Source organism: Macrosteles quadrilineatus, unplaced genomic scaffold (genome assembly GCF_028750875.1).
Source record: "Macrosteles quadrilineatus isolate MER2022 unplaced genomic scaffold, UCM_ALF_1.0 Scaffold_6__1_contigs__length_79288215, whole genome shotgun sequence".
NCBI lineage: Eukaryota > Metazoa > Arthropoda > Insecta > Hemiptera > Cicadellidae > Macrosteles > Macrosteles quadrilineatus.
The window spans coordinates 28,396,354-28,421,314 of NW_026542599.1; the positions used below are offsets into that span (position 1 = coordinate 28,396,354).

Consider the following 24,961-nt stretch of genomic DNA (forward strand, 5'->3'; position numbering starts at 1 on the left):
CACAGACAACAATCAAACAGAACACTCTACAGGCCTTAATCGCATCAGATGAATCCTAGGCCATTTAAGAATTTCAAAAATCAAAGGTCATCTTCTTTGTTTGATCAGGATCATTTCCCCGATTGACGATCCGGGAAGAATCGGAGTAGAAAGGACGAGGATGAGGATGAAGATGCCGCGTAGGTATGAGGGGAGGTTGGGGAGAGCGAGAGAGAGGGAGAGAGAGAGCGAGAGAGTTTGAGGGGGGTGAGTGGGGGAAGGCTCTCGCCTCGCCTCTTCGCCTGTCAACCACGGCCCGAAGGTTCCACATCTCAATCGAGTAGCGGAGTTTGTCGAGAGTGGATGTGTAGTGTAGTGTAGTCAGTGCTGGTCACCTTCCTAGAGACTACAGCCACCAGGTTTGTAACACAGTATAAACATTGTATAGCAAATAGTTTTATTCTCAGAGTTGATTCCAGAGATTTGGAAACGATTTGTGAAAGCTTGTACAATGAACAATACGGGAGAAAGTGTGTGTGCAAAGTAAACAAGTTGATCGACCGTCACATTTTACGTGAATACAATTTAGTTCCTTCGTAACGCTTTATTTTAAAAACATTCTGTTAAAAACATTACGAGCCTCTTAAGCGTTAAAATACTTGAATTGAATTTTGTAAATTTTTTTTTCTAGTGGCATTTGTATTTTTTCAGTCATGGTGTATAATATTTTATATTAAAATGTAAATTCGATAAAAGTTTTTGATGATAACAGTTTCTTTCCGAAGTTATGTTTATTAATGAGATATTTAATGCAGATTTATTCCTCTTTCAATATGATTTTATTTTGTCGTTAGATTGTTATGAAAAAAAAAAACAACAATATTTATCATAATAAATTGTGCATTTCGTCATTCAATCGTAAAATCAATCATTATTACGAACATTAAACAAAAACAACACTTTCGCCAGTCATTATCATCCAATCAAAATCGCGCTTTGCCGCGCCGAACAATACTGTTGCGAAATGAGCCAACCGCATCACAGTTTGGATTGTTGACATCGTCAGCCAATCAGCAGCGAGAGTGATTGTTGTGTTAATTGTTGCGTCGCGGACATGCGCAGTGGGATGAAGACGCTGGCTGGAGCCGGACCCCCCACGATGATCGCCCTACGCCTGCTCATTTATAATCTTTCTTACAGCGTTATTACTAAATTCAGCCACACGGGCGTAAAAAAACGCGTATAAAATGTTACAACGGATCGTAAAAACCGGCCCGGGACAGTGATCGGTGGTGGAATGGTAGAAAACCGTCGGGATGGAATTGGGGGTAATAGTGACAAGAGTGTGTTAAATGAGGAGGTAAACACGAGAAAATTCGATACTGTTACCAAAGAGAAAAGCACAGCATGTAAAAGTGACCCTGAAAAAGAGAGAAATATTTAGGCATAGTAGCATTGAGTATACATGTAGTAGACATGAGCACACTTATAAACCAACGTGAAACACGCATTAAATCAGTCTCTAGGTCGAGACGTGTATACTTGCTGCATCGAAAGGCAATGAGAATACTACAAATATACTGTATAGCATGAATGATAGGAAGTGTACTAGAGACCTAGAGACAAAATAAATAACTGAACCCTTTTGAGTGTTAAACTGAACCCAAATGTCCTTGTTCAACGGGCTTCGAATGAGAAATAGCTGGTCTGAGTCAGTAACAAAGTGATACTGGTATTTCCAGTAATTCCACTCATCACACATTCGTGTTGTAATCACATTTGCGTGAAAATACACCTTTTAGCGTTAGATGCAATGATCAAACACGAAGGGAAGGGTTAGATGCAATGATCAAACACGAAGGGAAGGGTTAGATGCAATGATCAAACACGAAGGGAAGGGTTAGATGCAATGATCAAACACGAAGGGAAGGGTTAGATACAATGATCAAACACGAAGGGAAGGGTTAGATACAATGATCAAACACGAAGGGAAGGGTTAGATACAATGATCAAACACGAAGGGAAGGGTTAGATACAATGATCAAACACGAAGGGAAGGGTTAGATGCAACAGGAAATAAATCGTTAACCCTGTAATTTATGCGTTCAAAGTTCAAGCAACGCTACAATGCAAACAAATTGCTTTAACAAGCAATTTCATAAAACAAAGCAAATTTTTATCAAATAGCCTAGTTGAACATTTAATTCTCAATAGGTAATTTTTGAATTTTAAAACTCATAAACTGTTTAATTCTTTAACAGCCAATAACTCCGCTCTAAGTGTCAATATTGGTTTAATGTGATAAATTAATATAAATAAAACTGACTGACGGATGAAACAAATAATAAATGCAAACGAATGTATACTTACACCTTTGACATTATTTGTCTAACGGATGTAAACATGCTTATTTAATTCCGTTTATTTTTTCCATGTATTGTGCACAAACTGAACTAAATTCACATAAAGTTACAGTCATCAGACCACAGTTCGTTGAAAGAAATTAAATATATACCTTGTAAAGATGGGGGTCCATTGTCAAGTCAACATCTCAAACAGCAAAACCAAATACCGCAGAATGGTATTTCCCAATCACGTTGATCAAACAATAAAATTATATCATGCAGATCCTAAAAATGTTGTAAATGTTCGGTCAAGCGAAATCTTGAATTTACATTCATAAAATAATAGTAAAATCTCTAGGCATATGTCGTTTCCACCTGAAAATAACACAGTTCATTTATCTTATAAAAGTTTTTCTCTTCTCGCCTAATATTTGAATTTAAATCTGATCAGTTTGTTTTGTATTCTACAAAATGGAAAACTTACGAAAACAAGTGTTATCTTACTCATAATCTTAACGGTAATTAAAAATTTAAATACAACATTTTTATAATTGAAAGGATTTTTGAGATAAGAAAATGCCTTAATGTTAATCGGGAATGTGAGCTATCATCATGCCAAATTTCAGCCCAATCCGTCCAGTAGTTTATGCGTGATTGAGCAACACACACACAAACTCACACACTTACACATTTATAATATTAGTAAGATTGATTGAATAACCTGATTTATGAATTTCATTAAACCCAACCCTGCATCAGCTGTTTGTACAAAGCCATTAGTGGACAATAAGGTCAAACAATAGTAAATTGCTGACATCCTCAAGTGTAAACGCGTCGACGCTATGAGAAAATGAACCTCGAACTCTGGGGAAGCACATTAAACAAGTAGGCAAACTACAAACGTATCATAAGAAAACTTTTGGTGGGAGATTTTGTCGTAAGATGAGTATGTTTTATTAGCGAATTTCCCCTAAGGGAATAAGCTATTACCGTAGTACTCATGGTAAGACCTGGACCCGGGACCGATTTACTTTTTCGTTTTGAGGTCCCTATAGGCCAAACACACCATTCGTTCAAATTCATATGTATATATATTTTAATATTTACAACAACATTTATTTAATTCGTAATATTTGGTACCAGCACGAAGCTAAGGTCGTCTGCGGTCATAACCGATTGAATAAATAATGTACTTATGTGAAATGATGGTTTCAGTGATAACATGTTAATCCCAATTATTATACTTAATAAATGCATATTTTCGTCAACTCTTTGGAGCTTGTTTAAAACATGCATTTATTATATTTATTTATTGGTCTAGGCCTAACAATTTTACAATAATGTTTAACATTCATTCATACTTGAATGAAAATGTGATACTTACCCTTAAAAATATCAGTGTTTTGACAAACCCTCTCTTAATCCCATTTAAAACATTGAAGATATATCAGCTGTTAAATTGTTTTTTTTGTTTTAGTTTGTTTGTTTACTTTTCCTTGAGTTAACCTTTTGATTCTACTACAGATTTTTATATTGCATCAAGAGAAGTGACAGTAAAATTTTCTCATTATGTGGGATGGTGTTTAAACCTTTAATTATGTTCCAATTGTTTATTTATTAGCTTAGTATTACCTATAAATTTTTAAAAACACAGCAATAGTTGTTGCGGACAAATGTTGTGTACCTATACAAAGTGACAGAAGAGTTTGGACGGAGTTGTAGGCCTATGTGTCTCAACTGGGGAAAACGCATCCGTAGAGTATTTTTCCTTGTGAAATGGACATTGATGATATAAATTAGTTTACACCAAGAACAAGTAGTTTGTAATGGACAAGGCGGTGAAGAACAACAACTAGTGTGTTTAATACTTCATGCGTGGATAAATGAATAGGACTCACCACCAACTGTACAGTATGAAGTTAGTTGCTACTTTATAACTTTGCTGACCTTCTATATATTTTCAGAAATTAAGATTCATACCCCTGCCCTTTTGGAAGGGAAGATTTTTCGATCAAAGTTTTACCAAGAAACGTCGACTAAGCTCTCTATAATTTTTTTTCACCAAACTAAATTCAATACTTAGCGCAAAGCCTTGAAAAATGTTGCCTGCTTACCCCCGAAATAAGAACAAAACGAGAAAGTCCGATTTCCATGGTCGAAGCGTTACCTGTTAATCCCAACATTTCCTGCTACAACCCTTCAGTTTAATTAATAGCCAGGCTCCGCAGAGCGTATAGTTACACTTCCTGTCAAATGTAAATGCGATCATCAGCAGAAAGCTACAAGATGATTCCACGCTATAAATGTTTAACAGCTTCCATTTCACACCGCTACGCGCTTTGCAGTGGGATTTAAAATGGTTTCGAATCGGAGATTGTGTAATTCAGATGGGTTTACACGCTGGTTTACACATATTTGGATTTGGACGTGAATCAGTAATCAGTTTATATTAGTTTTGCTATTAATTTTTTAGCCTATAATTAAATTTTTGACATTTTCCTGATAACTTTGCCTGTCACAATAGGTACTTCATATACACCTTACACAATTTTTTTAGTCACCCATTGCAATGTGAAAGGGTTGTTAGTATTATTATAAATAATAGGCAAGTCTCAAAAAGCGTTTATCCGTTTTAGCCCTGCTTGTGTATAAAATATAAGTTTGCTACTGCACCGTTCAACTAGGCTGCAAATTATCTGCACTGCTGCTAGTTTTAGGAGTCGATCACAGTTAATAATATAGGCTACATTCAAGTAAATTTAAACAATATATATAACAGTGACATCTGCAAAAGCTTTAATCTGAGTCTACTAAATTGTTTCGAAATAAAATACGCTGCTCAAAAAAGGCACCAGGTTAAGAAGGGGCTTAGTGATGTATATATTCAGTTATTCTTGACGATTGTTCTGAGCAATTGCAGTTCTTTGATGAGTTTCATAAAATCCTCGGTCTCCTACGACGCCGGATATGTAACTTAACAACTAACGCAAGACAAGAAAACGCATAACGCATAAACTCGAAAGACTGTAAAATAAAAATAACATATAGTTCAAGTTTATAAGGGATGAGTCAAGGTCAGCCATTTTTGTTCCTAAATTTATTTTTTCCACCGTCTTTATCAATATTTCTAAGACTAACAAGATACCTGTTGCCTATCTTATACAATGTACGATAGAAAAACATACACAGGGGAAGAAGATCGACAAAAGTAATACTAGAACATCAAAAGGCTGCGTCTGCCATGGACAAAGCTTCTAATTTCTTTGATGCCGTAAGTTTGAAAAGAGAATGACAATCAGTGAAAGTTTCAATCAACGTTGATTCCAAAGACAGTAGTGAAAAATTAATTATATACATTTTATTTCTTACCTTGTATTGTTTACTTTTCTTTTAACCGAATGGATTAATTCATACAATAATACGGTACCAAAATTCAATCTTATTCGTGCGAAAACGCACAGGTCCCCCTTAACATTATATAAAGTGCGTTTTGATGTGTATTATTTACTGTATTTCCAGTTGGTTTACCAACATTGAAACTATTCAGACCATGCAGAATGATTTGTTTGTAGTCTTTTTAACCGACTTCCCCACTACCAACAAAAGGAGGAGGTTCTCAATTTGTTTGTGGCGATGTTTTTTTTTTTCTATGTATGTTCACCAATTTCTCTGTGATTCTTTTACCGATCAGTGTGGTTCCACCACCAAAATAACCAGGAGAGCTTCTATTTGGTACCTTATATAGTATGTTTAAGTATAATATTTGTTTCGGTGAAAAATTCTGAAAACCTTAAATATTCAACATTTATTTTGTTTACATTTGTGCAGATTGTTTACATTTGTGCAGAGAAGGCAATAAATAATAATAACATTCCTACAGCTGTTAGTTGAAACCATTTAAATGAAGCTACAGACAATTCTTCACGAAACAGTTGCTTCATATTGATCAATAAACTATTTCTTGCCATGGAGCCTAAATGAATTACATTGAGAAAAATGCATTTTGTTTTGGTTACTATAAAAAATGTATTTTAACGTTTGACTTGATTTGTGTATACAGTAATTCTGTTTTTAGTATTAAATATTCTGACTTACAAAAACATATATGTTTCAGTGAATAGCTGTATGATATTGACAAATAAAGGTGTATTGTGAAAACCAAAGCATTCGTAAAACAGGTCTAAATATAAATAAAATGCAATTATTCCTTACACGACCTAAGAAGTGTGACAGTGCATAATCGTCAATTGTCTTAAAAGTGTTAAATATTTTAATTACTAAACATGCATTTGCAGATGTGGAATGTTTATTGATATTCTCTACCCAGTTACTATGTCATATCAATACTATTATGCCTGCTTCGGAAAGTCCTAGAGGAAGATGATTTGCAATTTCGACTAGGCTATATCTTGATCAAACAAAACCACCTACATGGCTTGCACCACTTTTAGCTGAACCAATCTTTCATATACATATTTCATTTGCAGATGTGGAATGTTTATTAATATTATCTACCCAGTTACTATAACATATCAATACGATTATGCCTGCTTCGGAAAGTCCAAGAGGAATATGATTTGCAATTTCGACTAGGCTATATCTTGAGCAAACAAAACCCCCTACATGACTTACACCACTTTTAGCTGAACCAATCTTTCATATAATATTTTCCAAAGGTATTATACGAAAGGCACTATGGTTTTAACGACCAATTTTCCACTTTAGAGAGATTTTTTAGTGCTGGTAGCTGAGGAATAACTTTCATATTGTTCCAAAAGGCTTGAGACGTTACTGTATTTCTTTTTATACCGGTAATGTAGAAGTACACCGATTGCAGGAAACGATGATGTCTGACATTTCAATGTATCTAGAAAAGATAATTAGTTTTTCATTAGGCCTAATGTAATGGACAACTCTTTCTTTCTTAAGGAATATCTATAGATGTTTATTTTCATACCCATTGATTATGTAACCTGAACAGGTGACTCAAGCAGTTTTAAATTAATGATTGTTCTGTGGAACTTTTGATTGTTTCAAACAGTTTTGCTTATCAAAAATAATCAAGTAATTAATATATAAAAAAATATTCAGTCACTAAAAATCATGAAATAATTTATTTTTGTAAAAAAATACAACCGACTTTAAACGCTCTAAAAAGAATGAAATAATTTCAATAAAGTAAACTTTTGTATTAGGCAAGCTCACGTATTTCAAGTCGGCGCGGCTCAAACTGCAAGTATGATTGAAATTAAATATATTGTGTGTGTATTTTGAAAATCAATAAATTGTAGCTGGATAACATAAATATATAAAAAACATACTGAACTGTTTTGTTTATATATTAAAGGAAATATTTTCTTGTATTTTATGTTTACTTCAGAATAAATGCATTATGAAATTAACACACACAAATGTTCTATATGAATAGGAAAATAATTTAGTTTGATTTTATGATAGGGAAAAGAAGCTAGTTTAGTATTAAAACGTTACTTTTCCAAGTTTGAAACATTTAAATGCGTTATAATCTTTTTAAAGATACTCGTTAATACCCCTATAATGCCGATCTCTGATTACGGTAATAAAATAACACTTAACGCGTAACTATGAAAAAGACATGCAGATTAACACCTTTAGTTATAGATAGTCATCTGCAATATGGACACCCTCTTTCAATTTTGTATCAAAAATCATCATAGAGCCACGCCGACTTAAAATACGTGAGCTTGCCTAATACAAAAGTTTACTTTATTGAAATTATTTCATTCTTTTTAGAGCGTTTGAAGTCGGTTGTATTTTTTTACAAAATAAATTATTATAACTATCTGGTATTACTATCAAGATATGTTAGATCGGGCACTGTACGTAAAACTAACTCTCTCATGTTTATTTTCAGAGACCTGGGAATAACCCTGCCGATTGGAAATGCCAACTTTACTTTTCGTCCTACATTGAGGTAAGATATCCTTTACACTTATTATTACTGAATATGTTTTTAACGATATGCAACGTATTTAAAATTCTATTAATAACTAGGGCATTCACATTGCTATTAGTACGTAAAGCTTAAGCTATACCGTTGTAATATACGACGTTCAATGGGAGTTAAAAATGAAAACTATGAAATATGCATATATTTAGAGCATTCACAACCGCTCTTTAGTACGATTAAGTTAATTGTTTGAAATACAGTACATTAAAAATAACCCTTGCATTTTCGTGGTGTTTGACGAATATAAGAACAACATATGAGGAAATTAAACTTTCGCTAGATATTCTTACTCACGAAGATATATATTAATTTAAAATTGAATATTATATAACTAATAATCGAGGTATATTATGGGAATCAAGTATTAATGGGTTTAGTTAGAGAAACCTTAGTGGAATACATTCATAGCCATACAAATCTGAAGCATCCGTCAAGGACTCTGTTTTTGTTTTGTGCTCGCCATGAAACCAGTTCGCTGCCAGCATCAGCTATTTACAAACTAATGACTTAATTATAATGAATCGCCTTTATTTGGGTATAATTACAGACAATCGTTGTCAATCAAGGTCCAGAGCGCCCTACCGCGGTGTCGGGCGCAAAGGTGGTGCCACGGAGCGTCCCAAGGGTTCTAGAAGCCTCATGGGATGCCCTAAGCCCTAACCAGATACCGTAGGATGTGCAACAGTTTGTCGCTGTGGCTCCACAGTTCCACCACGTACCGTTTCGTGTAATCGTAACACATTTTGGCAATATCAACGCAGTTCTAACTTATCCAAACACGTCCATTCAATGTCAACACCTCTTAACGCACTTGCAACTGTATTTGAACATTCTGTGGCCTCATCAAGGTCAATATATTAAATATATCTGAGTTGACAAAGTTTCGATTTAAAATCTTAGTCTGAGGCTAAATTCAGAGAAAATGTAAATCTCTACAAATTTAGTCCTGCAAAGTGCAAATTGGGGATTTTTGCCCTAGTAAACTTTTAATAATACACCCCCTACCCTCTTTCTGTAATAGGTCCATTTTTCCAGTTTGAGTCTACAACCTAGACGGTAGTTAATTTGCTAGTATATATTATAGATAAACCCCTCCTACAGTTTCCAGTCAATTTTAAAGATTTTCGTGACATTTGGCAGAGTGTGACAATCAGTAGGTTTTCGTCGTTGTGATGATCCCTTAGTTTTTACTTTTCCATAAGACTGTCATGCTGGGATTATTATCCTTAGAAATACCATTAACATCTAATAAAAGAATAATTTCATACAATTCTTCTGAGGTCGTGTCAATCAACAAATATTAGGTGACGTGTTTACGTGAAGGACCTCGTTAGCGCGTGTAGACGTATCCAGCAGCTATGTGTACATAGAACATCTACAAACACTCTGATTTACATAGGTAGACGCGTGGCGGTGTTTGTTCTTGGAGTGTTTGCTCAAGGATTACTGCCCTCGTGGGCTACTGTGGCTCTTGCTGTGTCAACAAAGATCTTCAACCCACTTGTTGCTTCAGTCCAGTCCCCAGAGCTACCTGAACCTGGAGTTGACCTGACGCTAATGCACCATCTTCTGCTCGTATCTTTAGTCGCAGATTAGTAGACAAATCTTCAATGGCCCCACCATCATTGAATCATGATCACCAGCTCATATTAGTCGGCATTAACTTTGATGAAGAACAAACTTGTCTGCATTCCTATTTGTCAAAATTTATCTATTGTTAAGTTCACGACGCCTTTACGATTAGTGACTCTCAGTCAGAATATCACATCGTGAAAAATACTACTATTGCTATTTGCTTAAAATTAATAACACACACAAACTTGTCTTGGGTTTTCGTTGGCCAGGTGGATAATGTGAGAGTGTTTCTAGATCACAGCTCACTCCTTGCTCCAAGTATTATCTTGACTACTCGTTCATGATAGGACCTAACAGAATAATTTCCTGAGGCTATTATAAAATGTGTAACAAGATAAAGTGCTGATTTAGTCTTCATTACCAAAATATTTTCATAAGCTCGATACAAGCTACCATTTACCGATTCTTACTTGGGGCATATTCAGAGAGAGAATACAATGTATACTACTAGACCATCTAGGGGTAAAACCTCTTTGGCAAAATACAAAACTGAAAGTCATACCTTGTTTTAACTCCCTGATTGGCTTACACTATCACTGGTAGGTATATGACTCATGCACTAGACAATATTCTTTTCACAGTCTTTATCCAGCAATCACGCAAGATAACTCAAAATGGCTTTGAACTTATGAACTCTTTCCGAGATTATCCTCAAGCATTTCATGCGATATCCGAACAAACACCACACTTAGCGATGCAATCAGCTGAACGGAATGTAGAGTTTAATTTGAATGGGTAAAATACAGAGTTAATTGATAATAGAGACCGCGGAGCGGAGGTCAATGTGAGAATAGCTGCCAATAACGAATCAATTGAAAGGAACGCTTCTTCAGACCAGCTGTTGCTGACTCATCAACTTCTCCTCACGACTGTTGATTCTGTTATGATGTTATACTGTAACTGGGTAGCTGAATGGTTATAGTACTCGCCTGGTTATCAAAAGTTTGCCGGTTCGATCCTGAGTTAGTATCTTTTGAAGGTCTGGAACTGGACCTTTCTATCTTTTATCTTTTCTTTATATTTTTTTACCTTTTCTTTATCTGGATCTATCTTTTATCATTGTCTTTTATATGGTCCTGGCTAATGTAACAGCTGATCTTAGTTAGTAACAAAGCTACACAAGGCATCTCACTTCATCCTAGACTCACCCTTCACTCATATTTGGGTTAAAATACACTTTGGGTAGTGTCTCATCTGAATTAGTAATACAAATTGCTAATAATAAAAATTAGAGACTCGCTCCTACGTAATGAAGTACTAGATAATTTTGCGATTCCATAACAACATTTTTACGGGTTTATTTATTACTAGCTGTTGTACCCGTGCTTTGCAACGGGAAGAGGACACAAAATGGAAACATTTTAATCTTTGCATCTGTTGCATATAATAATTACACATCCGCCAAAGCTTTTAGAAACAAAATAATTAAACTTTTATGGCCTTAATAGAAAGGTTTAAGTTATGATTTTTAAATCTCGTAAGTAGTGGATACCACCATTTTGGTTTTGATTAATTTTAAATCTTGTGTAGGCTGATATGAGAAAAACTGACCAAATTTTCGAATTAAACTTTTACATACGATTTACCTTCATCTCCCTTAATTACATATATTTTTATTTATAATTGGCATTATAAATTTCAATTTTGAAGTTGCAAAAATACCTATTATTAAATTTAAATGGACATTTTTTTTAAATTTCACTCTTCTTCATATTAAATAACAAATCATTCAATCTTCAGTTTCTTCACTCACAATAAATCATCAGCCAAACTAAGTCAGCTGTTATAAACTTTAGAAATATTCTTGTGCCTTATCAATACAGTCTTTTGAAATATTAAAGAAACTATATCTATACTATAAACAATTTTAAACAAATATTTTAGCACTAAAGACAGCAGACAAAACTAATATGATTATCAAAGCGTCGAGGAATCAATGCTTCTGAATGGGAAAAGATTGTTATGGGGGTGCCTCAGGGCTCTATATTAGGACCGTTATTGTTTTTGATGTACATAAATGATCTACCTAAGAATGTTAAACCTAGTTTGTTGTTATATGCTGATGATACGACAGCCATCATTAAATTAAAGACAGTCATGAACTAAGTTTAGCCTTGAATCAAGCTCTTCAAGATCTGTCAAAACGGTTTAAAGTAAACGGTTTAAAAATGAACCACATTAAAACACAAATAGTAAAATTTCAAACTGCACAGTGTAGGGACGATCTTGAAGGCTTTGTTTATTTTGATAATGAAAAAATAAATCTCAGCAACACAGCTAAATTTTTAGGAATTGATGTAGATAGTTTATTGAATTGGAAGAATCACATTCATAACACCTCTAAAAAGTTAAATTCAGTATGTTTTCAAATGTTGGTCTTAAGAAATGTTGTTGATTTAAACACTAGACTAATGATTTATCACGCTTTATTTTCGTCAATTTTACAGTATGGAATAGAGCTTTGGGGCGTCACATCTGATTCGTATCAACTTTTTAAACTTCAAAAAAGAATACTTAGAATTATGACTTTTAAACCCGTAAAACATTCTTGCAAACAACTTTTTAAAGAACTAAAGATTCTAACCGTCCCTAATTTGTATATTCTTAAATGTTTATTGTATGTGAAATCAAATTTTGAAAAACTCCACAGTGAAAATAATCAACACAATTATAACACTAGATTTCATACAGATTTTCAATATCCTATACACAGATTAAATCTTGTGGAAAGGACACCTTCTTATATGGGTAAAAGATTTTTTAACAATTTGCCTGGGTACTACAAATCTATAATAGGATTAGTATCTTTTAAAGAAAAAATTTTTGAATTTTTATTGGAAAAGAATTATTATAGTATTGGTCAGTTTCTTGAAGATAAATCAATGTGAATTGTTTGTTTTGTTACCTACTATGTATTTATTTTTACCAATATAAGCTAGTTTATTTTAGTATAGTTTGACAATGTCACCTGTTTTGTCTGGCTGTGCCAGAGCATAAAAAAAACGTTTTGTGACAATAAAGATGACTTTGACTTTGACTTTGAGGACTAAAAATGAAATAGCAAATACAGTATATGTTTCATTGCATCTCTGATTCTACTCTACAAAAATATCAACAAACAACTTACAAACCAGTTCTTTTAATCAGTTCCATCATCCATTGCCTTTAAATTTTCACACTTACCAAAAAAATGAAATGAAATGTTTTAAGTAAACGTAGTAACAGATATTTTATTGATTTTATAAACAAAAGAACACTGTGTACTGCTTAGTTTTATGATATTTTCCTTGCTTTAATTTAATCAGTGGTGTGGCAAAACACAAATAATAAATTTATCAAATAAAGTAAATGTGAACTGAAAGCTATGTTAAGATAAATAAGAGTATTTTTTGTATTGCCATTTGATAATTTAATATAGTTACACATATACAACAGATTTTAGAACACAAAATCAATGACGTACAATTTTGTTATTGATGATATTCTTTAGTTTAATTTAAGCATGGTTTTAGCAAAACACAATAACTAAATTTACCTAAATATACATATAAAAAACAATGTGATGTGCAAGTTATGTTAAGTTAATCTAACACATGTTAAGCAGTTCAAATTTATTTAAAATAGCCTCAAAATTCATACAAAACATCTATAGGGATTGTAATTTTCATACTGTTTCCATGAAAACATATCAATAACATTATTTTCATAACTGAGACGAAAAATCCAAAGCAGAGCCGGAGTTGATACAGCAACGGTTATAGAATATTTTCCTTCTATAATCATTTACAGTTTTAGAATAAATAATCCATGATAAAAGGTTAGATTAAAATAAACCTACCTCATAGTTATGGAAAATATTATATTTAACTTTTTTGTATCAGCTGTCTGAAATTGTGAAATATACAATTTAGCAGTTCTTCTTGTTTACATTGAATTGAAGCAAATGTAAACAAACATTGTTAGTGTTCTGATCACAGTCATGGAGACCAATCAATATTTACTTTTATAATCCTCACCTCAGAACTGTAAAAGCCAAAGGGGCAAAGCGTACGGTCAGTATCGAAATGTAAATAGTCCTATAATGGTCCTTGGTATGTTAGCTATATTTTTGTAAAATTTAAGCCCAGTTGGTTCAGTAGTTTTTGCACCTATTAGTAATACACATACAGACAGACACCATTAGATTTTTATATAATAGTATAGATTAAAATAGTTATGGTAAGCTATACCATAGGAGAGATTAACAAATACTTTTTAAGAAAATTGTTGTATTCATGGACCAACTAATGCAACCGCCCTGAAAGTAGAGTGCGTTTTTTGTTTACTATAATTCATGGTAATACAGTACAGTATTGCTATTTAGACCACTATAACGACGAAATAGAACGGTCTTTATGTAAACTGTTGCTTATGTAGTATTTTTTCTGTGGAGTAAAACGCACTTTAACATTTACTTTACTCTGAAATAGAGAAACAGTCGACATCAGCAAACCCAAGCATAACTGCACGTGAACACATACAAGAGTCTGCTTGTGTTCGAATGCAGTGTCTATATAAATTAGGCTAACATTGCTCTGTTCAGGCCCATGTTAAAACGTCTGGTGCAAATTGAATCAGTGGTTATATGTTATGCCGTTTTGTTGACGAAAATTGTATCATAGTTTACAGATTCTATATATCTTGTACAATTGTTGTCCTGTTATTGTAGTAATTTCTCTCCCTATTTAAACGTATCCCTAGATTTTGACATTACGTACAGTTGCATATACGGGTTGATTTCCAATCAAAACGTTGTAAGAACTTAGTTTACAATGAATTCATATTCTAAAAAAAATATATTTCTTTATTAGGGATGATTTGTAACTTGTTTTCGCCTTTTCAGGAGATGTGGATCGTTTTCATAACTACAATTTATTTGTCATGTTGGATTTGACACATATTATTTGCTATATAGTATTTAACCCTGACTTGGCAAACAGTATTTTCATGTTCTAAGTGGCCCAGAATCATGTACCGTACGGTAATTAATTTGTAATAGGTACAGTCCACTTACATGGTATTTTTCAAATTCTTTTTGGATAAACCACTTTTCTAGCACTGAGTAGAATTCCGTCAGTTTGATAGTGATGATTCAGTATTTGAGATTTCTTGCATGATTTGTCGTGCAATTTACGTCAGTAAAATTAATTAGACGTGCATTTTTAAAACATTTTTTTACACAGATTATCGTAATTATTTTTGTTCACTCATCAGTGTGTTACTAAAAGTCACTAACGTCGCGTAGACCATGTATCCAAGTTAAACTCTCCAGGATGGTCCCAGTTCTCCAGCGTCCAGAAATAGACACAACAGGAAACCAAGACATCCACGTGCGGAGTCCGGAGTATGGTGTAGACACTGTAGAATGTAGCGACTATTCCAGACCGTCCGCTCCTCCTCACTTTGGCAACGTGTTGGAACCTTTTTAGACTCGCTCGACAGTTGATTGTCTCTTTATAGTCTCTAGTCTCTAGTCTCGGAGGATCACTAGATCTGGCCTCTAGTTTTAAAATCACTAGGATTGGTCTATTTAGTCTTTTGTCGGATCACTATACTTTGTCTAAACCGTAACAAAATTTGTTTTCGTTAGTATCAAAAAGTCCTTTACGTATTTCATTGGAGGTACCCAGACTATAATTAAGTGGCTGGAATAACAAAATACCACAACTTACAACAAAGACGACAAACACGTCAAACAAGACAAAGAAATCCCCCAAAAAATACAAGTCTATCTTCTATTCGAAAATAAAATGTTGAGATTTTTACAAAACAAAGAAAGAAAGAAAGAAATCTGTTTATTTTCCATATTTACAAATTGTATATACAAGCTTTGTGCAAACATTTGTGGAAAATATAGGTACCTCTTTAGGGGGGACCCTGTGTTGAGGTTACCATCACTTAATTATACACTATTAAGATTAAGTTCATCCAGTGCAAAAACTAATTTTGTAACACAAAAATATACATTTAAAATAAAAATAAAAAGAACTCTTGCGAGCATCAGAAACAAAGAAAGATACTGTAACATAAAAAAAATCAAAAGAAGATACTTTTATTTAGTTAAACTTAACTACTAGAGACACAAAATAATAAGTAATTAATATGTTTAATACTATTTTTCTAAGACGCTTAAGTAAACAATATTGAACAAGATTTAGATTCTCTACGAGTCGAAACATAATATATCTTTCACATCATTTATTGTAAATAACATGTTTTTTTACCCTTTTCGAGAATATGGAAGCATTTAGGGCTGTCTTAATATTTTCAGGCAAATTGTTAAATATTCTTGGAGCGATATATGAGAAAGAATTACTAAAACATGTTCTCCTAGACCTTGGAATACAATAAGACAACCCAGAACGTAAACCATCTCTATTAATTCTAATTGGCATATTTCCACTTCTGCAGTAGAACATATTTAATACCTTATAAATGTACAAATGTCTTAAGGGTAAAATCTTCAAACTAAAAAATAAAGGCCATGAATGTTCAAATTTACTTTTTTTCAAAATTAATCTAATAAACCTTTTTTGTGCAACCTGTAAACATGTTAAATTGGACACATAAGCAGCTCCCCAACAAATAATGGCATATTCCAGTCTACTTTGTACCATAGAAAAATATAATTTTCTAGACGTCTCCAAAGGAACTATATCATTGAGAAAATAAAATATTCTTAGGACAGAATTCAATTTTTTCTGTAGCTAACTACAATGTGCATGACTAGCTAGCAACAATTAGAAGAACATGATATTGTTTGTTTTTATTAATCTTTCCTCGTCGAAGCAAACAGTCAAGAAAGAAATATAACTGTACCAATATGCATTCAAACGCCTTACGTACATAACTTTAATGAATTTCCTCACTTAACTGCCTTATAGAATATTTTAATGCTTTATTAATGCTACTACATCTTACAGATGATTTCAGTACTTATATGTCGCTTTGCTACAACTTTCCGTTAAGGTATAATGAAAACTAGATAACCTGTTGCTCTAAATGTAAGCCACCACTACAAAGTTAATTTGTCCGAGTTTGGATGGGTCTATACATATAGTAGTCTATATACTGCCGCTCTTGTTCCATCCGTCAATCGTTCCAATGGGAGGGTGATGCAAGCGGTCACGTTCGTGTTGCCTCCGGTCACTCACAGTTCTTTATCTTATAGGTGGCATTTCATTTTAAATTAAAATAAAATCAGATAGTTAACCAAACAGCAAACAAAACTTCAAAGACATTTTGATACACACAGTAAATTACATGATAAAATGGTAAGGTAACGGGCAATTGCACTGCGAATAAGCACTTTTAAACATTTATTTAAACATCATTCTGAACTGTGACCAAAACTACATGATGAATGGATCAACATTACTAACAATTCGCTGTCAAGTCTTAATTAGAAATGGAAATACTTTATTATTGAACCAGACTTGGTAAACGGATGTTAAAATATAAATATTAATTCCGGCTTTGCTCTGGAAGTAGCAATTCCTGTATTGAACTATTTCAAACTATGTCCTTATATGTTTAGTTGTAAACAAAGTAAATTGAGTTTGATCCAATGATGACTGATAGCGCCACTGTTCCGGAACTTTGGCCCTTAACTGTTCTTAAGTGATACCCTTCCTTAATATTCTGAGACGTATTTGCACATCTACGTGAAAATACCTTTTAAGTTGACATCTCAAACGTTAAAATCCATCCAGCCGTTGTTATGGAGTTATGACTGTGAAAAGAAACGGCTTGCGTATTAATTATATATCTAATTTAAATATATATATATATATATATATATATATATCTAATGCGTATATATATATCTAATTTTTTGACATAACCCAGGATAACTATCGTGAAGGACACGTGCAAGAGCTCGACTAAAATATGGTGACCCATTTTGACCCAAGAGCGCTTTCTGGAAGACTTCCAAGAAACAGGTGGGCTGGTAGGCATTTCGATTTCGAGAACCCATAAAATTCCGTGCGAGAGATGGTAAATGATTTCCGGGATTCGAAGTAACACCCGTAAATTTGATGTCGAATTGGAGTCATTTCCGAGTAACGCCAAAAAGGCAATCATAAGTGGCCGAATAACTACGTCCTCCTGATTCCTCACATTGTCATACTTTTCCCCCACGCTACCCAGTACGTAGATGGACTCTTTGTAGACCAGAAAGTCGTTGTTTACAGTAAGTTGAAGGAAAAAAGTTAATTTTACTGTTCAAAACTTACTGAGATTTATGTGATTTTTTAAAAAAATCTCATTTTCACTCTCGCTGCCTACCAATTACTCTATAATTAGGCTGACGAGTGGAAATATGTATTACTTTGCTTTTCCGCAGTTGCATCTGAAGCATCAACAAAACTACGAGTAAATATATAAAGGTACGGGTTAGACTTTCAGAAGGCCTTGTCTTTGAAGGTTTAAGACGTAAGGATCGGTGAAATAAATGATCCGACGACCGCGATGATAGTTTGATAAGATTAGTAAAGTTATTATGCCGTCTCCTCGCCTCTGCCATATATCGCGCCCACACGCTGTTGTGTAGAGATGTGGCGCGTGCTATGTGTGGGCTTCGGACGTGTTTCTGTTTCTGTCCGAATGTAGGCTTGCCCTCTGGAAATGTAAAAGATAGTTGCCATCAAAACGGGACAGAGGCGGGCCATGTGGTATATAAAATAGTGAAGTAAACAGTAGTCTACAACATGTAGTTTTAATATTAGGCCTGCTTCGCTTAGGTCTTGAATAGTTCTCTCTGAAAATGAGAAACATAGTCGACATCAGCACAATCACTCAAGCGTAACCACACTAGGAACATACACTTCATGACAACAAAACGAAGCATTTCTTGTGATCGAATTAAATGGAGATACCTACATTGTTTTTAAATTGCTATTTTCAGGCCTATGCTAAAATTGGCTGCAAATTGGATCAGCACTTACAATGCTGCATCGTTAACAATATGCTAATATAATAAAAAAAATATATTTTCTCCGACGTTCTATCTACTGCATTATACAGTTGAGGGACAACGGTAGTACGTAGAGTTAATGACCGAGCGCACGGGTGAAACTGGTTGCTCGATTGAGATATTCTGTACTACTCGCTGTATGGTTGTATACACAGTAACGGTACGGTAGTATGTAGAGTTGTATGACCGAGCGCACGGGTGAAACTGGTTGCTCGATTGAGATGTTCTGTACTACTCGCTGTATGGTTGTATACACAGTAACGGTACGGTAGTATGTAGAGTTGTATGACCGAGCGCACGGGTGAAACTGGTTGCTCGATTGAAATGTTCTGTACTACTCGCTGTATGGTTGTATACACAGTAACGGTAGTATGTAGAGTTGTATGACCGAGCGCACGGGTGAAACTGGTTGCTCGATTGAGATGTTCTGTACTACTCGCTGTATGGTTGTATACACAGTAACGGTACGGTAGTATGTAGAGTTGTATGACCGAGCGCACGGGTGAAACTGGTTGCTCGATTGAGATGTTCTGTACTACTCGCTGTATGGTTGTATACACAGTAACGGTACGGTAGTATGTAGAGTTGTATGACCGAGCGCACGGGTGAAACTGGTTGCTCGATTGAAATGTTCTGTACTACTCGCTGTATGGTTGTATACACAGTAACGGTAGTATGTAGAGTTGTATGACCGAGCGCACGGGTGAAACTGGTTGCTCGATTGAGATGTTCTGTACTACTCGCTGTATGGTTGTATACACAGTAACGGTACGGTAGTATGTAGAGTTGTATGACCGAGCGCACGGGTGAAACTGGTTGCTCGATTGAGATGTTCTGTACTACTCGCTGTATGGTTGTATACACAGTAACGGTACGGTAGTATGTAGAGTTGTATGACCGAGCGCACGGGTGAAACTGGTTGCTCGATTGAGATGTTCTGTACTACTCGCTGTATGGTTGTATACACAGTAACGGTACGGTAGTATGTAGAGTTGTATGACCGAGCGCACGGGTGAAACTGGTTGCTCGATTGAAATGTTCTGTACTACTCGCTGTATGGTTGTATACACAGTAACGGTAGTATGTAGAGTTGTATGACCGAGCGCACGGGTGAAACTGGTTGCTCGATTGAGATGTTCTGTACTACTCGCTGTATGGTTGTATACACAGTAACGGTACGGTAGTATGTAGAGTTGTATGACCGAGCGCACGGGTGAAACTGGTTGCTCGATTGAGATGTTCTGTACTACTCGCTGTATGGTTGTATACACAGTAACGGTAGTATGTATAGTTGTATGACCGAGCGCACGGGTAAAACTGGTTGCTCGATTGAGATGTTCTGTACTACTCGCTGTATGGTTGTATACACAGTAACGGTAGTATGTAGAGTTGTATGACCGAGCGCACGGGTGAAACTGGTTGCTCGATTGAGAGGTCCAGCGCTCCACCTCGCCTCTGGAACAACCGGTCCTTGATATTTGATGTTTTAATCATGACAGTGTTTTTACCGCTGGACAGCCGTAGCTGGCTCGACAGTACTGTCCACGTACCTCGCACATGGCATGAGGTCGTCCACATTTTTCGGATAAATAACATGCTACCGGATCTTTCGACTGTGACCTGACTTATTATTTGGTTTTATTGTCTTCCGAACTTTATATTTACCAAAGAGTTTTTTTACAATTGTTATGGATTCTCAATATTTTTGCTGTAATGAGTGTCGTAGTTCTACTCGTGTGTTTTTATTTTCACAGTATTGCCACTTTCTCTTCTCACAATAATTAGATGTTTGAGTAGTATAAACTAAATTTGTATTTATGTAATGATTTAATGGGAAACGTACGATTTGCATAGTACATAAATGAAAACTAACCAAAACCAAATCTGTAAACAACTCTCAAGCTGTTTCATAACAGGAGAGACTAGCTGTGTGCCCGTTCTACGCACGGGGATCTTATAGTAGTCAGTTGAAGCCTTCTTATATTAAGAGTAAGAGCAGCAATTAGTTTGCACATTTGCAGATATGCTGGCAAAACTATTATATTATAAACCTTTGCAAATACAGTATCTGACAGTTCAAGCCAAAATAAATGCTTCGCAATTAAATGTCACCCGGATCGTGTTGGTCCATATGTCCAATGATTAAACTAAAAAATCTTTTATAGATCCATGAAGCGTAGCCCTAAAGTAGGCCTATAATTGAAAGTTACTTTCCACATCGGTTAACTTAAACGCATTTAAAGTACTACCTCAACCTCACCATTTAACACTTTATTCCGGTTGACATTTTCAGTATCAAAGGTGCTCTTGTCCATTCCGTGAAACACTGAGAAATAAGGACATTAATGCGTTACCAACATACAACAAAACAACACAATACAACAATCCAACAAAGGCCACGAACTATTGATACATAAACAATATAAAGGCGTAAACAATTCATGATGGTTTGTCCAACAAATGTTTTACTCAAATAGGTTATCATTTTCTTAGCATACCGGGTAAGCTAAGATTTGGAATCCAGACAGAAAAAGCAAAACTTATACAGAGTTAAGACATCACTTAAATTGAATACGGACGGCTCTAATAAAAAAGGTGCAACACCAACGATATCAAATTTGTAAACTACCGGTTCTAAGGAAAAGAACCAGTACCTACGTAAGAACCTACCTAAGAACTATAGTAAATCGGACCAATTAAATACATTAATATCTAGTCCCGAGGTTATTGATCTCTTGCTTTTGGATTTTCTCGTAAAAAGTTATAGCGTAAACTTATCGGTGTCAGTTTGAAAAAAAAGCAACCTTACCCAAACAACTTTTTGTTATTTAATAGATTACGCATTCTCTAAACAATGATTAGTATATCTATTAACATTAGAAGGAAATGTGACGAAAATCACACAATGTTGGGGTTTTGGTCATTTGTAATTTTATTTTTTAAGTAGGTAGGCCATGTATTCTATGGAAAAGTACCGGTATCAAGGATCGTCGTCAAAAAGGTTGTTATGAATAAATATGTAGGCTTACGTACCCAAGATATGAGCTATGGGCCTATTGGCTGTATGGTCCAGCGATTGCATCACACGGTGAGTAGAAACAGAAAGTGACACATTGGAAAAGCGAGTTTAGCACTTCCTCTGTAAAACCTCTGTTACAATCACCCACTGCAGTTGTGATTTTTTACTTTACACTTTACACAACCGCCATTGAAGCGCCGTCAATGAGTGGAAACCTTTTTTGTAAGCTATTGGCGACGATCATTTCAGTGTCACAGCCCTATACAACACTGATTCAAGGTCTTCTTCTTTCTGGTTGTCAAAACTCAAGAAACATTTTATACTCAAAGAATTTCTGGTTCCGATTTGGACGATGTCTAGTTATTTAATTTCATTTACGGTTACACTATTAGACTATATTATTGCACTTGCGATTAATTAAATCCGTTATGTAAGAAAAACGTTTTTATTCTCACTTGGTTGGGATTTGCTTTCAAAACGTGATTCGAAATAGTTGCGGTATTTGTAAACAACATTTGTAAACATGTCATTGACAGCTAGAAAAAATAATCTTGATCCGAACAGCTGTTCGTTATTTCATAGACGATTATGTGATAAAAATTGAACGAAAATTTGACAAAAATCGCACAAAACTGCATTTTTGAACGTCCGTAATTTTATTTACAAAGTAGTGAGGCTATATTTAAATCACTAAAGACACTCTCGCCAATCCAGTGAATACATTAAAATGACTTGGATCTTAATATGTACTCTGGTTTTCACGGAGAAGATTGCGTAAAATGCCATCTTGAGTGTTACAGACAAAGGGACAGACAGACAGACAGAAATTGAGATAAGACTCGTTTCTGCTTCTTTAATGTATAAAACGTAAAAATAACCTAAAAGTATATAATTCTGAGCAATGTACAGACAAAACTCTAATTTTATTTATATAGATATAGTGTACAGAAACTAAGGTGTTGCTATACATTGAAGTACAAATCGGCCAACTTCAGTTTCATTTTAAAGCTTCTAAAATTAGTCATTGCACCGTTGGTAATAGTATCGTGACGTCATCATTAGAAAGTTCTCGTATTGCTAATAATATCAAAATTGCTGCAGGAAATATTTGTGACAGGTTGAAATAGAACTAAATAAACCTTGCAAAATAAATTGAAAGTTAGAGACAAAGCACTAAAGGAAATTTTATTTTTAATTAACAATTGCATGTGTGCTAGATTTAAAGCTTTAAAATGACACCTCAATTAATAAGTAGGACGGCTGGAAAATGTATGTAACAGGGAAACCCCTTAGTGTATCAAGTATATGACCAACCTAATGAACACAGAGTAAAAATATTTATAGTGTACTCTTTTTTGGTATCCACAAACGGTGTATACCAACATATTGTACTGAGATTTACAAAATGTGTTCTTTCCATATTAATAATATGGTGTGTTCACTGTTTTAAATTCAATCATAATATACATTTAAATTTACCAATAATATTCATATAGTATAACATCGTTAATCATACGACGGTGAAAATTTGAGTGCGTGGACACTTCCCTCTTACTTCAGAAACTACTTTAATTAAGCTTACACAGTTGTCCAAACCCCAAGCCAGGATTAGTGCCAACATAATAAAATAACACAGCTGTTTCTCGTCAGACAGTTACAAACTATGCCTCGTTAGCTCCTATTGTCTCTGCGTTTACTCATACCTAACTTGTTGATTTGGTTCAGCTTACAATAACAGTTGAGTTCCTTAGTTCTTTGTTGATTTACATACTTTATCACTACTTAGTAGATCCTCAGTGTTTGTGAATAGACGAGCTGTCAGTGTTGATAATATGGGTGGACTAGTACCTTAGTTCACAACATGAAAGGAAAATCTTTCAAGTAACTAGAATAAAATTTCACTATAGTTGTTTCGAGATATTAGACATTAAGGGGGAGAGCCTTCTATGAAACATACTTTGGTATGGATTCATAAACCTGATGGATCAACTGAAGACAATTTAGAAGCATGCTTTTGTCCGGTTAATGCAGAAGGTGTTTTGATACTTTATATTTGCTTCTTTTTGTTTAACCAACTTTAACAATTTTATCCGGATTCAATAATGAACCATGAAAATAATAGTATTTTAATGAAAGAATATAGTAAAAACTGTACAATATAACCTTAAACCAGGGAAAAGTATTTATTGATACCAACGCACTCAAACCTAACCGACTTATACACGCTTAAACCGGACAAGAATTGCACTATTCAAGCCAGAGAAAAAAATGTTTGTCAAAAAACGAGAAAACTGAATTCTGTCAAAACTATAAAGACAATATATGGGTTTAAATTGACTAAAATTCTAAGGAATGCATTCGTATTCGAGGAGAAGGAATGCATAAACGACTTAACGCAGAACAGAAGGCTTGTCTTGCCTACAAGGTCAAGCCACGATAATAATCAAGCCTTGGTAAGATGCAAATACATTCTACAAGCTCTTGGCATTTCGTTGTCACGCTATTAAATTATTTATACATTTTTTGGTAGTTACGGGGGTACTGTATAGTGTGTAGCCTACAAAGTGAAATGTTGTCCTTTGCACTGCCAATTGAATTTGACTTAATGAAATGTATGAAAGTTATGAAGTAAGATACTGTACACCAACACGGAAAACTCAAAATGTTAAAAGAGGACTTATCATCTAATTTTAAAGTTTGAAATTGCTTTGGTGTGTTTCTCGAGTCAAAGCTCAGTGACCCGTGAGGACGTGTGGCGGCGTTGGATTGACACTTGGATATTTAATACGTCCCTCCTCTTTTAGGATCAATGTTAGTGCGCACTTTATTATTTGGTTACAATACTAGAAGTCAAGCGGGAGTTTAAATATATCTCTTCTATTTTGATTGTAACCATTCCAAAGTTATCTATCTATATCTATACTATTATAAAGAAGAGGTGGTGTCTGTGTGTGTGTTTGTATGAGCTAATCTCAAAA

At 34.6% G+C, this 24,961-nt stretch overlaps 1 protein-coding gene across 1 annotated transcript in view; it reads left to right on the forward strand.

Annotated features, from left to right (window-relative positions):
- Positions 1 to 263: 263 nt before the first annotated feature.
- LOC128997204 (growth arrest-specific protein 1-like) overlaps positions 264 to 24,961 on the forward strand; it is a 31,753-nt gene continuing 7,055 nt past the window's right edge. Inside the window, exons 1-2 of the mRNA XM_054422808.1 lie at positions 264 to 398; positions 8,218 to 8,277. The gene's annotated coding sequence lies outside the window, so the exon portion shown is untranslated. The remainder of the gene's footprint in view (positions 399 to 8,217; positions 8,278 to 24,961) is intronic.